This window comes from Scyliorhinus canicula, chromosome 9 (assembly GCF_902713615.1).
Source record: "Scyliorhinus canicula chromosome 9, sScyCan1.1, whole genome shotgun sequence".
Lineage (NCBI taxonomy): Eukaryota > Metazoa > Chordata > Chondrichthyes > Carcharhiniformes > Scyliorhinidae > Scyliorhinus > Scyliorhinus canicula.
Genome location: NC_052154.1, coordinates 130,737,996 through 130,751,845, shown reverse-complemented (window position 1 = coordinate 130,751,845; position 13,850 = coordinate 130,737,996). Strand labels below are relative to the sequence as shown.

Below are 13,850 nucleotides of genomic sequence, written 5' to 3'. Positions count from 1 at the left end.
GGTTGGAAGAGTAGTTTCCCCCGGGAGTGGTATATCTGCTGGTTACCAAACCCAGCAGAAGACGGAGAGAGACCAGGCTAAAGAGTTGGAGGAGGTCTGTGGTGCAGCAGCAGCCAGTGCAAGGATGGCTACAGGGGACGGGCTGATGCAAGGTGGAAAGCCCCAGATAGAGCAGTTAATGGCTTTTATTAAGGAGGAATTACAGCAGCAGAGGAAGAAAACGCAGGAGCATTGTTCGAAGGCTATCGAAGGAGCTGCGGCACCCCTGAAAAGTTTGATGAAACGGGTGGAGAAGTGTTTGGAGGTGCAGGTGTCGCAGATTTGGGAGTTAGAAGGAGTGATCTCGGACCACAGCGATAGTACGGTGGCTCTGGAGGCGGAGGTGGGGCTTCTAGCGGACCTTTGTAAGACGTTGACGGCAAAGGTGGAGGAGCACGGGAACACCTCGAGAAGGCAGAACCTGCGTAGAGTGGGCCTGCCTGAAGGACTAGAAGGTGTGAGTGCCACGAGGTAGGTCTCAAAGTTGCTGGCAGGACTGGTCGCAGAAAGGGTGCTAGATAAGGCTTCTGAAGTGGACCAAGTGCACAGGTCCCTGAGGCAAAAGCCTAGAGCTGGGGAGCTGCTGCGGACGGTGATCGTGAGACTCCACAAATTTGTGGAGAAAGCGAAGATTCTGCGCTGGACCAGGGAGAAACGTACCTGCGACTGGGAGGGTAATAAGGTCCGAACTTGTCAGGACATCTGAGCCGCGTTGGCGAAGCGGCGGGCAGGGTTCGGCAAGGCCAAAGCAGAGCTGTACCAGCGGCACATCAGATTTGGAGTGCTCTACCCGGCAAAATTATGGGTGATGTTCGGAGGCCGGGAGTATTATTTCGAGACCCCAGAAGCAGTTGAAGACTTCATTAAGGCGCATAAACTGGTGGAACATTGAACATACAGTGCAGAAGGAGGCCATTCGGCCCATCGAGTCTGCATCAAGCCCTCACTTCCACCCTATCCCCGTAACCCAATAAACCTCCTAACCTTTTTTTTTGTCACCAAGGGCAATTTATCAAGGCCAATGCACCTAACCTGCACGTGTTTGGACTGTGGGAGGAAACCGGAGCACCCGGGGAAACCCACGCAGACACGAGGAGAACGTGCAGACTCCACACAGACAGTGACCCAGTGGAGAATCAAACCTGGGACCCTGGCGCTGTGAAGCCAGAGTGCTGTTCACTCGTGCTACCGTGTTGCCCCATGGTGGAGAACTGAGTGGACAAAGTTTGGGAACTGGGGTGCTGGCACTTCGTAATCGTTGGCAATATGGACGGCATGGTAGCACAGTGGTTAGCACTGTCACCTCATAGCACCAGGGTCCTAGGTTCGATTCCCAGCTTGGGGAATATTTTGCCGAGGTTCATGTTTATTTTTCAGGCTCTCTCGATCCTTATACCAAAGGCCTTCTTTCGGAAATTAGACATGATCATTTCAGACTTTGTTTGGACGGGAAAGGCACCAAGGGTGGGGAGCACCCTGCTCCAGAGGCAGAGGCAACAGGGGGGGTTGGCATTGCCGAACCTGCTTCAGTATTATTGGGCGGCGAATGTGGATAAAGTGCGGCAATGGTGGGAAGGAGAAGGGGTGTAGTGGGTTAGAATGGAGGAGGAATCGTGTAAGGGGTATAGTTTGAGGGCTATGGTGACTGCAGCGTTGCCAATGGATCCGAGTAGATATTCAGGGGGCCCGGTGGTGCAGTCCACTGTGAAGATATGGAATCAGCTGAGGAGGCATTTTAGGGTGGAAGGGATATTGGTGCTAACACCTCTGTGTGAGAATCATGGTTTGAGCTGGTGAGAATCATGGTATGAGCTGGGGGGATGGATAGAGTATGCAGGAGGTGGGGGTATGTGGGGCTGGCCAAGGTGAGGGATCTGTATTTGAAGGTTGGGTTCACCAATCTGGAGGTGCTAAGGGAGAGGGTAGAGCTGCCGAGGGGGAGTGAGTTCAGGTATCTGCAGGTTAGGGACTTTGCGCGAGAGGTCTGGAGGGGGTTCCCTAGGCTGCCAGGATACACCCTGCTGGAGCGACTGCTGCTTCCGGATATGGAAGGGGAGGGAAGAATTGGGAATATATACAAGTGGCTGGGGGGCAGGGAGGCGAGCGGGTGGTGAAGAGTAAGGAGAAATGTGAAGGAGAGTTGGGAGGAGAGATCAATTGGTGAGTTTTGAGTGAGGCACTGCGTAGGGTAAACTGGACCTCCTCCTGTGTAAGGATGAGCCTGATACAGTTTAAGGTGGTGCGCAGGATGCATATGACTCCGGCGGGGCAGCCTGTGGCCCACCAAAGGGCAGAAGCCACAGTAACCCCTTCAGGAGGGCGTCCGGCAGAGGCCGCGGAGTGTACTGCTGGCATGGGTAGCGTTAGCCTCCGGGGCTACCGTGTCTTCCGCTGGATCTGGTTGGGCACGGGGTTACGCACCATGCTAACATGTTTGACTTTCACCCCCTACAGAAAATGGACTTCGGAATCCAAGCAGAAATGGCGGCCTGAATCCTAATTGCCACAGCCCTGGGGGGGTGCACTGAGGCTGTACGAGCTGGAGCTGTTCGAAAGGCAACCCTGCAGCAGCGGAGCCTGCCCCAGAGGAACAGGAGGCAGCCGGTGAGGATGGCGAGCCGGCCGCCTAACAGGTTCACTGACTAGGGGTTTGGCCGTTGACATGGTCATCCCCCCTTCCCCTTCCGCCCCTGCCAGCCAACCACCCCCTCCAATGAACACCCAAGAGTCAATATGGACATGCCAAATTCCTTTAGTTTCCTGAGGAAGTATAGGCGCTGTTGTGCTTTCTTGGTCATAGTGTCGATAGGGGTGCACCGGGACAGATTGTTGGTGATGTGCACATCGAAGAATTTGAAGCTGTCAACAATCTCCACTTCGAAACTATGGATGCAGACAGGGGTGTGTACGATACTTTGCTTCCTAAAGTCAATGACCATTGAGGGAGAGATTGTTGTCGTTACACAACTCCACTAGGTTCTCGTTCTACCTTCTGGAGGATGATGATGACCCGCTCTGCGATGAACTCTGGCGCTCCGCACCATTTGACAACATCTGACTACTGCCCACGGTAGCACTTTCAACCATTCACCTGGGTGATCCCTACATGCGAGCTGGCCATTCCATCACACAGTCCCACCGAACCCTCGGGGTTGGGCGTGGGGCATCGAAGCGGTGAGCAGTGGCTGAACTGGGGTCCCTGGCCCATGCCCACCCCAATGTCTGCCCATCTCACCCCCACTCCCAGCCCTAACCCTAACCCTAATTTCAGGCAGAGCACCGAGGCAGGTTGAAACATTGTGAACATGTGTTTATTGTGCAACGGTGAACATATATATATATGTATACAGGTTTGTGCCCTAGTCCCTATTGCTCTACTGTGTGTTGCACCCATACCAATTTAATTAGTGTCTGCCTTTCTGGCATACGGCCCTAATGCTACGCCGAGGTGGATCCCCAGACAGTACATCAGGGGCGGGATTCTTCGACCCTCCGCTCCGGAATCGTGCCCGGCGCAGGGGCGGCGAATAGCCGTGCATGCAGGAAATCCGGCGCCACGCCGCTTCCACAATTCTCTACGGACCCGCCAGTCGCGCAAGCACAGTCACCGTGGCGCCAGTCGGGGGACCTGCGCGGCGATTCTCCGCGGGCAGCCGGCCGAACTCCCGCCGAGTTCTGCCGAGTCCACCTGACATGGTTCCAACCTGGTACCACTCAGCAGGAGCTCGGACCTGCGGCCGCGGTGGACGGCCTGGTTTGCGTGGGAATCTGAGTCTGGGGTGGCCTCCACGGGGTCCAGGCCCATGATCGGATGCTTGCGATCGGCGGGCACCTGCAATCTGGAGCGGGCCTACCTCCTTCCGCGCGGCCCCACTGTAGATCTCCAACATGTTGCTCCACGCTGGCATGGAGATGGCAACCACGCGCATGCGCGGACCCCCGCCGACCATGCAGGGCTGCCTTTCGACGCCGGAGTAGCACGCAGCACTCCGGCGCCATGCTAGCCCCCTGAAGACCGCTGAATTACTGTGCCAGCATGCCCAATGATGCAGGCATACACCATTCTGGTGTTTACGCCGGCGTCAGGTGTGGAGGCTGTGATTCGCTCCCCGTATCCTAGGCCCCTGTTGCCGGCTGTCTTCTGGGGTGACAAGTTCTGAATGGGCCCGGCTTCTAATCAGGGGTCCCAGGTGGCGTGCTGCTGCCCATCAGATGCGCCAGGGACAGGAGGGGGAAGTCTGAGGCACTGTGGTATTCTGGCACTTCCCCTGTGGGAGTCACCGGCACAGGCCCCATCACCTCCACCTCCCTCATGGTGCCAGATGGCCCCCTGGCCACTCTGTGGGTCTTTGGTGCGAGCCGAGCTAACTCCTGAAGCTCACCCACACCTGGCGCTGCCAGTTCTGGAGGTCCACTCCTGTCCCAACCAGGGTCTCAATGATCGCGCCATTGAGCACAGCAAATAGACCACATCCCTCTGAGACTGCACCTCATCACGTTGTGCCTGTGCCACCAACTTCTGGTTCTGTGCCACATCAGCCAGTGATTGCACCACCTCGCTCTGGATCCGTGCACATTGGCCAGCGCCCAGGCACTACCAGTGATGCCCTCAGCCATAACCCGCTGTGACTGGGCCACTGCAAGATCCAGGTGCCCCTGTTACATGGCTGCCTGTGACAGGTCAGCCCTGTCCTGGGCCTTGGCCACTGCCGACACAGAGTGCCCCAGGCCTTGGAAACCTTGGCCCTGACCAATACCTTCGCCCCTAAGACCTCCACCTGTGCGGTGTTGGCCTGGGTGACTTACATAAATCATAGAAAAATACAGCACAGAACAGGCCCTTTGGCCCACGATGTTGCGCCGAACCTTTGTCCCAGATTAATCATAGATTATCATAGAATTTACAGTGCAGAAGGAGGCCATTCGGCCCATCGAGTCTGCATCGGCTCTTGGAAAGAGCACCCTACCCAAGGTCAACACCTCCACCCTACCCCCATAACCCAGTAACCCCACTGGGTTAGAGGATTAAACGGGCCGGTCAAGAGGATACGTGTGTTCGCGCACTTACGGGCTCTGAAGGCAGATGTAATATTGCTGCAGGAGTCACATTTGAAAGTGGTGGACCAGATTAGATTATGGAAGGGCTGGGTTAGCCAGGTCTTCCATTCGGGGCTTGACGCTAAGACCAGAGGGGTCGCGATCATGATTAACAAACGGGTTAAATTTGAGGCGGACAGCACAGTTGCGGATGGGGGTGGTAGATTTCTTATGGTCCGGGGCAAGCTTGAGGGGGTGAAGGTGGTCCTAGTGAATTTTTACGCTCCAAACTGGGATGATGTAGATTTCATCAAAAGGCTGCTGGGGAAAATCCTCGACTTGGATTCGCACAAGTTGATTATGGGTGGGGACTTTAATACAGTCCTCGATCCCGACCTGGACCGGTCGTGCTCCAGAACAAGCAGAGTCCCGGCAATGGCAAGAGAACTGAGAGGGTTCATGGAACAAATGGGGGGGTAGATCCCTGGAGAATCAGCCGGCCGATGGGGAAGGAGTTCTCGTTCTATTCACATGTTCACAAGGTTTATTCTCGTATTGACTTCTTTATTATGAGTAGGGACTTTTTGGAGGGGGTGAGGGATACTGAATACCCGGCGATCACTATTTCAGACCATGCTCCACATTGGGTCGACCTGCTGGTCTGCAAAGAAAGTTATCAGTGCCCACAATGGAGGTTAGAGGTGGGATTGTTGGCAGAGGAGAGGGTGTGTGAGAGAGTGGGGAAATGCATGCAGGACTACCTGCAGGTCAACGATACAGGGGAAGTCTCAGCAGCGGTGCTCTGGGAGGCGGTGGTGAGAGGGGAACTGATCTCAATCCGAGCCCATAGGGACAGAACGGATAGGGCAGAGATGGACAGACTGGTGCAGGAGATGACACGGACGGATAGGGAATATGCACACTCCCCGAGGGCAGAGCTACTTAGGGAACGACGGAGACTGCAGGCGGAGCTGGGAGCGCTATCCACTGGGAAGGCCGTAGAGCAACTCAGAAAGGCCAGGGGAGCGGAGTATGAGTATGGGGAGAAAACCAGCAGAATGCTTGCACAGCAACTTAGGAAGAGGGAGGCGGCCAGGGAGATAGGGACGGTAGTGGACGGGGCAGGGAACCGGGGGGGTGACCGGGCAGGACTGAACAGGGTATTCAGGGACTTTTACAGTAAGCTGTATACCTCGGAACCCCCCAAGGGGCCGGAGGGGATGAGGCGCTTCTTAGATGGGCTGACCTTCCTAAAGGTGGGCAGGGGGAGTGTAGAGGGGCTGGAGGCCCCGATTAGAGCTGAAGAAGTAACGGGGGGCCTGAAGGCCATGCAGTCGGGTAAAGCCCCGGCGCCGGATGGGTATCCAGTGGAGTTCTACAAAAATTTGCTGGTATACTGGGGCCGGTGCTGGTTAGGGTGTTTAACGAGGCGAGGGACAATGGGGTGTTACCCCCGACGAAGTCGCAAGCCACCATCTCGCTGATATTAAAACGGGATAAGGATCCGGAGGTCTGTGGGTCCTATAGGCCAATCTCCCTGATTAATGTAGACGCTAAACTGCTGGCCAAGATCCTGGCGTCCAGAATCGAAGACTGCGTACCGGACGTGATTTATGGAGGACCAAACGGGGTTTGTTAAGGGCAGGCACCTGGTAGCCAATCTAAGAAGGCTACTCAATGTGATTATGATGCCCCCGATGGGCAGAGAGGTGGAGGTAATGGTGGCAATGGATGCCGAAAAGGCTTTTGACCGGGTGGAGTGGGACTATTTATGGGAGGAGCTGGGACGGTTTGGGTTTGGAGAGGGCTTTGTGGACTGGGTTAAACTGCTATATCAGGCCCCGGAGGCTAGTGTAAGGACGAACAGGACGACATCTGAGTATTTTAGACTACACCGCGGGAGAAGGCAGGGATGCCCCCTCTCTCCACTGCTTTTTGCATTGGCCATAGAACCGCTGGCAATTGCTCTGAGAGCGGCAAGGGGATGGAAGGGAATGGTTAGGGGGGGGATAGAACACAAGGTCTCGCTCTACGCGGACGACCTGCTTTTGTATGTGTTAGTTCCAGCGGCAGGGATGGACAGGATCATGGAAATCCTCGGGGAGTTTGGCCGGTTTTCGGGCTACAAGTTGAACATGGCAAAAAGCGAGATGTTTGTGGTGCAGGCGAGGGGTCAGGAGAATAGGCTGAGGGAGCTACCATTTAAACTGGTTGGGGAAAGTTTTAGGTATCTAGGGATACAAGTGGCGCGCGACTGGGGTAAGATGCATAGGTTGAACTTGTCCAGTCTGGTGGAGCAAATGAGGAGCGAGTTTCGGAGGTGGGATGCACTCCCACTGTCACTAGCGGGGAGAGTGCAGAGGGTGAAGATGACGATCCTCCCGAGATTCCTGTTTATTTTTCAGTGTCACCCTATTTTCATTCCGTGGTCCTTCTTTAAAAGAATCAATAAAATCATCCTGGGATTTGTCTGGGTGGGGAAGTCCCCGCGGGTAAAGAGAGGGATGCTGGAACGGAACCGTAGCAAGGGGGGGCTGGCATTGCTGAACCTCAGCAACTACTACTGGGCGGCTAACATAGCCATGATAAGGAAATGGATGGTGGGTACGGGGTCGGTTTGGGAGCGGGTGGAGGCTGCTTCGTGCAGGGGCACCAGTTTGGCAGCCCTGGTCAGGGCTCCCCTGCCGCTCCCGCCGGCCAGGTACTCCACCAGCCCTGTAGTGGTGGCGGCTTTGCGGATTTGGGGCCAATGGAGGAGGCATGCGTGGGGAAGTGGGAGCGTTGGTCTGGCCCCCAATATGTGACAACCACCGATTTGTCCTGGGGAAGATGGATGGCGGGTTTCGAGCGTGGCGGAAGGCGGGGGTGAGAAGGATGGGTGACTTGTTCCTGGAAGGGAGCTTCGAGAACATGAGGGCGCTGGAGGAGAAGTTCGGGCTGGCGAGGGGGAATGACTTTCGGTACTTGCAGATGCGGGATTTCGTACGTAGACAGGTCCCGTCCTTTCCACGCCTTCCACCAAGGGGGATCCAGGACAGGGTAATTTCCAGGGGTGAGGTAGGAGAGGGGAGAGTCTCAGATATTTATAAGGAGCTTATGGGAGCTGAGGACACAGGGACCGAGGAACTGAAACTTAAGTGGGAGGAGGAGCTTGGTGGGGAGTTGGAGGGAAGCATATGGGCAGACGCTCTGAGGAGGGTAAATGCAGGGCTCGGTCTGATTCAGTTCAAGGTGGTTCACCGGGCCCACATGACGGTGGCCCGGATGAGCAAATTCTTTGGGCTGGAGGACAAGTGTGCTAGATGTGCCTAACATGTCCACATGTTCTGGGCGTGTCCAAAACTCAAGGGATACTGGCAGAGATTTGCGGGCATCATATCCTGGGTACTGAAAACAAGGGTGGCGATGAGTCCAGAGGTGGCGATTTCTGGGGTGTCGGAAGACCCGGGAGTACAGGAGGGGATAGAGGCCGACGTTGTGGCCTTTGCTTCCCTGATAGCCCGGCGACGAATACTGTTGGCCTGGAGGGACTCAAAACCCCCAAAGACCGAAGTATGGGTGTCGGACATGGCAAGCTTTCTCGGCTTGGAAAAAATCAAGTTCGCCTTACGGGGTTCACTATCGGCGCCCGGAGGTGGCAACCATTCATCGACTTCTTCGCAGGGAACTAATCGTCGGGGGGGTGGGGGGGGGGGGGGGGGGGGGGGGGGGGGGTGTAGAATAGTGTAGAGTAGGGGGAAGAATAGGCGGGTCTATTTGCAAGAGTGGTCCTGTTATTTGCACTATGTTTTTTGTAATTGGTATCTGCACACTAATGCATATTGTTACTGTTTACAATGCCAAAAATACCTCAATAAAATTGTCTGTTAGAAAAAAAAACAAGTGTGTTTGACCCAGTCTTCTCTGAGACCTTGGCAATGCTGCACCTCCGCCAGAAGGAATTACCGACGGAAAGTTTCACTGTTGGCTTTAAAAATCGGGAAACAGACATTGGCGGATGAGGGAGAGAGAGGAGATAGGACATGCAGAGGCACGACCATGGGCTGCCACTCCTGCCGTTGGTAGGGCTGGCTGGAGGGGTTTTGGCCAGGGGATGTGCCATGGGGTCGGGGCGACCCCCCAGGGAACCAGGGTGTCCGGGCACCGACCACCATTGCCGCTGCATGCAAAGCAGCCATCTTGCTGCGCACCCCACTGACAGCCCACAGTGGCCCCTGGTTGTGCAGAGTGCTACTGGATGTATGGGTGCCCCCACTCCACCATCCCCGCACACCAGTCCCCACCGTCCACCCCAGCAGACCCACCACCCCCCTCTCCGGACTGGCCGCCACTCGCCGGCCCACCCAAGGGCAATATTCACAGAAACCCCTGTGGAGGGTGAAGGACAGGGCCACGGAGTGTAGAGCTGGCATGGGTAGCACCAGCCAACAGTATCCCTGGCAGAAAGGACAGGCGCCAGAAGTCCCCACGGTGCCGGACATCGAAGGGGCCAGGAGTGCGTTGGGCATGGTGCTAAGGGGAACATCCAGGGGTGAGGATGACGATGGGGGAGGAGGGGAGGGGAAATGTGTGAGCAGGAGCTGCACTGTAGACCTGGGCCATCGTATAGCCTGTTGGACCTGGTTGGGCATGGGGGTACGCACCATGTGTATGGTGCTGCCCTGTTCTGCCCACTGAACAAAGAAAAAGAAAAATACAGTATGGGAACAGCCGTTCGGCCCTCCATGCCTGTGCCGACCATGCTGCCCGTCGAAACTAAAATCTTCTGCACTTCCGGGGTCCGTATTCCTCTATTCCCATCCTATTCAGGTATTTGTCAAGATGCCCCGCAAATGTCACTATCGTCCCTGCTTCCACCACCTCCTCTGGCAGCGAGTTCCAGGCACCCACTACCCTCTGTGTAAAAAACTTGCCTCGTACATCTCCTCTAAACCTTGCCCCTCGCACCTTAAACCTATGGCCCCCAGTAATTGACCCCTCTACCATGGGAAAAAGCCTCTGACTATCCACTCTGTCTGTGCCCCTCATAATTTTGTAGACCTCTATCAGGTCGCCCCTCAACCTCCAATGTTCCAGTGAGAACAAACCAAGTTTATTCAACCTCTCCTCATAGCTAATGCCCTCCATACCAGGCAACATCCTGGTAAATTTTTCTGCACCCTCTCTAAAGCCTCCACATCCTTCTGGTAGTGTGGCGACCAGAATTGAACACTATAGTCCAAGTGTGGCCTAACTAAGGTTCTATACAGCTGCAACGTGACGTGCCAATTTTTATACTCAATGTCCCTGCCAATGAAGGCAAGCATGCTGTATGCCTTCTTGCCTACCTTCTACTCCTGTGTTGTCCCTTTCAGTGACCTGTGGACCTGTACACCTAGATCTCTCTGACTGTCAATACTCTTGAGGGTTCTACCATTCATTGTATATTCCCTACCTGTATTAGACCTTCCAAAATGCATTACCTCACATTTGTTAACTGCCCACCAAATGTGCCAAGGACAGGAGTAGAGGTAGCCCCAGGCCTTGGACATCCTGACGCATGGCCGAAACCTTCGCCCCCAAGGCCTCCACCCGGACCCCACCCGTTCGGTGTTGGCCTGGATGGCACTAATTGTCAGCACCATTTGGCGTTCCTGCCTCCACCTGATGTACATCAGCAACTGTATGGTGCTCACCAGAATGTGCCCCAGAAGCCTGTCAGGTGTGTGTCTCTGCGCTGGTGGAGGGTTGGGATGACACCTGTGACGCATCAATGGTGAGATTCTCAGAGCTCTCCTCCAAGGTGTTCTCACGGGAGGCGGGGTATGACCACCCCGGATGGGCCAGCGCCGTCAGCTGAGGATCCTGCGAGGTTATTGGGAAGGATGGGTCATTCTGTATGACATTAACAACTCATGTGTTACAGGTCATCTGGGTGGATCCTCACCTCTATGCTGTATGCCATCCTCTACATTGGTGATCAATCTGACCTTGGCCATCCCTGCAGCCTCCAGGGCATGTTTTTCGTAGGCGGTGAGGACTCTGATGTCCGGCACCCCGCCGCCTGCCTGGGCCCTCTCCTGTCTTGTGGGCCAACTTCTCCTGCGAGGACACAGAGGGGGCTTCATTAGCCACTTACAACGTTAATCACGGGGTTGGAGAGTTTGGGGGTCCAGTGCCAACTCAGCCATGCAGCCCAGTGCAGGTTGTTAATTTTCTCACGGCACTAGGTGCCGGTCCTCCTGGTCACGCTCCCCGAGCGGACGGCTTTTGCCACTTCTTCCCTGGTGGCACTGGCTACCCTGTGGCTGCCTCTCTGAGACACTCGGGGGAACAAGGCATCCACCTGGCTTTGACTGTATCCAATAATCTGCCCAGGTCGGCATCCCTGAATCATGGACATGGCTGCGAGCTGAGTGAACTTGGCTGTGCAGGATCGATTTAAGTGCCGCTCTCCCTTGTTAGAGAGGGGCTTGCGACCGCGGTCCCGGTGAATCAGCCGGCGGGACCATCATTTGTGGTGTAAAGCCCGTTGTCTTTTGCCTTGTCTCTGCTCTTTGATTTACCACATCTTCCACAATTTATCACTTGTCCCCACTCTGCGTTACTCGTTATGTGGCTCACAAGAACACCGGTCCCAGCGTGCTTCAAATGTAGACTGTCCCAATGTACAGATCCCACTTTCCCCAGTACTGGTGCCAGTGTCCCATGAACTGCAATCTATGATATAATATTTTGTTCTCATATTATGTTCTACTGGTTGACTCGTAATATTACTGACCGTTATAAATGAATCAACAGGAAAAGGGGAACAGGAGCTATATACATGCTTAAAAAGTAAGACATCCATTTTGGAATCAAATAAGATAAAGACACAAATAATGGGATATATGTGATGCCAATGCAAGTTTGGCTCCAAAGGCACGTTGGTATCTGCCGCAAATGTTAATATGAAGTGAAATCATGGAACGTTTTGGATGAACTGTAGAAAAATAGTACATAAAATCCTGGGAGTGACTTGAGAACTTGGGCAAATGGATGGTGAAGAGCCTCTGACTACCCAAGAGGCATTTTTCTTGAATATCTTCTCTGGCGAGCACAAGCTCACAAGTATGATTGTCCACCGAACAAACTTTGTGTTACTAGTCATGGGTTCTGTGGATTCTTGTATGGCTGATGAGTGTAATTCTAGAGCCAAATCTTTGACCACACACCTGGCAGGTGTTTCCAGGACGTGGGATGGGTCCTTGGATTAGATCGCTGGTATTCCTTTCTCAGGCTCCTTTTCCGGGCCTCCTCTTCCTGTCAAGTATCCTCGAAGCATTGTGACTCTTCAGTCAGGTGGTTTCCTACTAAGTCTCTTCTGAGCAAGGGTCTCCCAGGCATTGACGTCTATGTTGCATTTCTTGAGGTAAGCCTTCAGGGTGTATTTGAGGTGCTTCCTTTATCTTCCTCTTGTTTGTGAGCCTTCCTTGAGCTGGGAGAAGAAGATTAGCCTTGGCAATCGGGACTCTGACATCCTTAGCCCAGCGGAGTTGGTTTTGGATAATCAGGCCTCAATGCTGGTGCTCTTAGCTTCAAGGATGCTGATGTTACTGCGCTTGTCCTCCCAGCTGAAGCAGAGAATCTGTCTCAGGCAGCATTGATGGTACTTGAAGTGGCCAAGTGGCATAGTCCAAGTTTCTGAGCCATATTCAAGAGGTGGGAGGACGACTGCCTTGTATGCAAGGATCATGGTGTCAGCACAAATGTCGCGGTTATCAAAGACTCTTGTGCTTAGACGTCCAAAGGGGGCTTGAGGATCAGATACAATGTTAGACCTCCGCACTAAAGTCAGCCTTAGATGAGAGGTGGTTTCCCAGTAGGAGAAATGTTACATGTTTGGTAGAGTTGATCTGATGGAGGGAGAGACCGGATCTTGCCCTGGGGAGGGTTGGTAAAGGACCTGAGCCTTTTAAAAAAATATTTTTATTGGTTTGCATTTTTTTCCAACAACATTGCAATGAATATCACACAAAAATAAAGAGGAATCTACAAAATGCGAATACGAAAGAAAAACAAACAGGTATGCACACAAAGGTAACATATTTATACAGATATGGGTTCCCAGTAATCGGATAGCACAACCGTATTGTATTAATTATAGATATGCTGCCTCATGGTATTAAATCATACTTGTGGCATGTTTGATGTTTCTCAGGTGTACCTTGGTGGTTTCTTGCCATTGGTCCCCTCTAGCTCCTCTGCCCTGCTCACCTTGTATTCCAGTTGGTGTTCCACCCACCCCTTTTCCTATCCTCTCCCCTTCCCTCCCACCTACCCCACTTATTCTCTTATCCATCTCAGTCCTCCCTCCCCCTCCCTCTTCTTCTCCTTCCCCCAAAATGAACCCCCTCCCTTATTGCTTGCTGGTCACAAACAGATCTTTGAACCAGCTGGTTAATTTCCTCCATCTGTTGCAGAAGCCTTCCCCCAATCCTCATCGAGTGAATTTTACTTTTTCTAATTTAAGGAATTCTTCTCAGTTGGACAGTCAGTCTGTGGCCTTCGGTGACGCTGCTGATCTCCAGCTGAGCTGAAGTCTCTGGCGGGCGATCAGGGATGCAAAGGCGCTGCCCCCCTCCCTTTAAAGAGGTCTGGCTGTTCTGATACCCTGAAGACCGCCACTAGTGGGCATGGCTCCACCCTCACCCCATAACCTTGGACATGACCTTGAAAAAGGCGGTCCAATACCTCACAAGTCTGGGACAGGACAAGTAGTGTTCTCCTCGCAGAGGAAGTTCCTTATTTGCATA

At 53.9% G+C, this 13,850-nt stretch overlaps 1 protein-coding gene across 1 annotated transcript in view; it reads left to right on the top strand.

Moving 5' to 3' along the window:
• The window catches only part of LOC119971691 (sodium/hydrogen exchanger 10-like), a 730,493-nt gene that overhangs the window by 356,474 nt on the left and 360,169 nt on the right, over window positions 1-13,850 (top strand). The gene's annotated exons all lie outside the window — the stretch shown is intronic.